We start from the raw sequence: 2,829 nt of genomic DNA, 5'->3' as shown, positions 1-2,829 counted from the left end.
ACAGAAGATTACTTTATCAAGGCTTCTTATGAACAGTCTAAGAAGACAGAGGTTTTCCCGATTAATAGTTGACAGTAGGGGCTGGGGAGATGGCTCAGTGGAATAAGCACTTCCCTGGCAAATTCAAGGGCCCAAGTTCAATCCCGGGTTCCGCCAAAATAAATAAATAAATAAATAAATAAATAAATAGTTCACAATTTAAAAAAAATAAGTGATGGGCTCAGTACTCATCTGCCTCAAGCCTTCAAGGTTATGTGTTTTGAAGATGTTCTGTATTCAAACCTCCTGTCTGGTTTGTGGGCCGGCAAAGATCTTGGAGCAGGGCTGCCTTGCTGTCTCCTCTGGTCTTTTTTTTTTATTTTGCAGAACTGGGGGTTGAACTCAGGCCCCTGTGCCCACCAGGGAAGCGCTTATTCCATTGAGCCATCTCCTGGCCCTCCTCTGGTCTTTTAAAGTTAATGATCTGCCACTCATCTCCAAAGCAGCAGCAGCCCTTAACGCCACTTGTTTCTCACTAGCAGTCCACCTTTGACCTGCGAACAGCGTCACATCTCTCCAGCCCAGTTCATAGCTCTGAGCAGGTCCCCTGAAAACTGAAGTGGACTAATCAGGATCAGCTGAAGACTTCCTCAGATCTTGTTTGGGGTCCCTGAGAGCCAAGGACACGTGGATACCGGTAGGGATGAAGTCCCCAGGCATGCGCTGTGAGCATGCTGCCCTTGAGGAGCCTGGACAAAATCAGACAGAAGTGACACATGGATAGAGACCTCAGTTAAGGTTGGCTTGAAGGCTGGTCCCCAGGGTGTGGAAGACGGGGAGGGACTTGAGCTCAGAAGCGACCAACGGATGCCTCAGATTGTGCCCTAACACCAGTCCAATTATTCAAATACAGGAGGGCCAAATATTGCATTTTTTGTCAATTCTTATAATATAATGTAACAGGAAATATAAATATGACAGAGGCCGGGGAGATGGCTCAGTAGAGTAAACACTTGCCTGGCAAGCACAAGGGCCTGAGTTCAATCCCTGGTTCTGCAAAAACAAAAAACAAAACAAAAAAAACCTCATGCTTAAATACTTATTTAAAAAAATATATAGGGGGCCCGCCCATTAGCTCAGTTGTTTAAGTGCCTGCTTAAAGGAGGCAGTCAGTTTCTTTGAGTGGTGGTTCCATTCCCACATACTCAAGGCAACCCAGACCAGCGCTGCTGCAGGTCAATGGGGAGCTACAAAAAAAAAAAAAAAAAGAAGAAAAAAGATATATATAAATATGACAATTTCATCAAATTTATTTGATACAAGCGTTGGCTGGTTGTTGTGTAAAAACCAAATTGTAAACTGAGTGAGTAAATAAAGTCCAGAGTGTGCAACAGAGCCTGTAAATTGGGAAGAGACTGTTCAAAAGGAAAGGCAAACTGTGGTGGGGGAAAGGGAGGGGACAGAGGGAAAAAGGAAAAAAAAATATATACATACACACAAGATAGTTAAGATAGTTACACAGGGGCCGGGGAGAGGGCTCAGTGGCATAGGCGCTTCCCTGGCACACGCAAGGGCGCTGAGAACTCAGCGCTTAGGCTGCTGAGTTCTCTCCCAGGCTGGAGTAGCCTTTTGAATGTCTAATTGCTTGCAGCTCACACTCTTGGCTATGTCCGAGGCTAGCAGACAGGATTTGGCACTTCACCCGTTTGGATGCGTGCAGTCATTACCAAGGGAGCGAAGAGGCTTCTCTTTTGAATTTTTTTTCCTTTTAATTAAAAGATCCTGAACCCCTGGAAGGTGAGCGCTCATCTACGGGGGCAGTAAAGATAGGCGCTGCTGTAGAGACTACGTAAGCCCAACCCTTGAGTTAGAAGAGAATCACTCAGAATTCACGGTCTTCCAGGAAGGCCCCCAGAAGGGTCCCGGCCCGCCCACGCAGCACTTAGGGAGCGGCTTTGTATAGTCGGAGCCCTCCCAATCTGCCCTTTGATTTCCACTCTCTCCTACTCCCCACCCCCAAAAGTTGTTCAGGTCTCTTGAGAATTTTTTTTGGGGGGAGGGCTGGTTCAGGCTGCCTGAGGGTGCATCAGACAAGGCAGGTGGAGGTGGGGATCAAACCGCAGTATCCTGCGCCTGACTGCATTTGCGTGAGCAGGCGTTTAAACAGCTGAGCTAACTGGCACACGCACACACCCCACCCCTTCAGGTCTCTAGATTGCTGGTTTAATGTTTGCTGGTCCTGCTTCCCTCCTTACACACGATCTGGCAGCGATCCCTGTGGCTCGCGCTTGTAGCAGCACGCGCTGGGGGCGGACACGCGCGTGTCCCGAGGGAGCGGCCAGCACCTCCGGAAGGGGCTGGCCCAGCCCGGCTGTCCGCGGCCCTGTCCAGGTGGCAGCGAGCTCCGAGCTCCGGAGCAGGGAAGCCTCAGAGGACGCCCCGAGGGCGTGCAAGAGGAACCGGAGGGAAGAGCTGTGTCCTGGTTTTCTGTACCTGAACGCGGCCCGCTATCTCTTAGAGGCAGAGCAGAATACAGGGGGAAGCGCTGATCCTAACATGTAGAGTTGTAGTGTAAGAGAGGAAGAGGGCCAGCGGTGTCCTGTGCTCTGACCTTCTTCGCACCAAGAGTGCTTTGTGTTCAAAGCCTAGACGCAAATCTGTGGGAAGCCAGACACCTCGTGTCCTTAACCCCCTTAACAGTTTGTCCCACATCACTCAGGCATCGCGTTTGTTTACGTACCGACCATTGTAAGCACTGCTTGGGCAGGTGTCTCTTCAACCAATCAATTCTTTCTTTCTTTTCTTTTTGTCTTTCTTTTTTTCTTTTCGTCTTTATTTTATTTTATTTAT

Source organism: Octodon degus, unplaced genomic scaffold (genome assembly GCF_000260255.1).
Source record: "Octodon degus isolate 3935 unplaced genomic scaffold, OctDeg1.0 scaffold00320, whole genome shotgun sequence".
Classification (NCBI taxonomy): Eukaryota; Metazoa; Chordata; class Mammalia; order Rodentia; family Octodontidae; genus Octodon; species Octodon degus.
The sequence above is the reverse complement of the archived record's forward strand: the minus strand, read 5'-3'. Positions refer to the sequence as shown.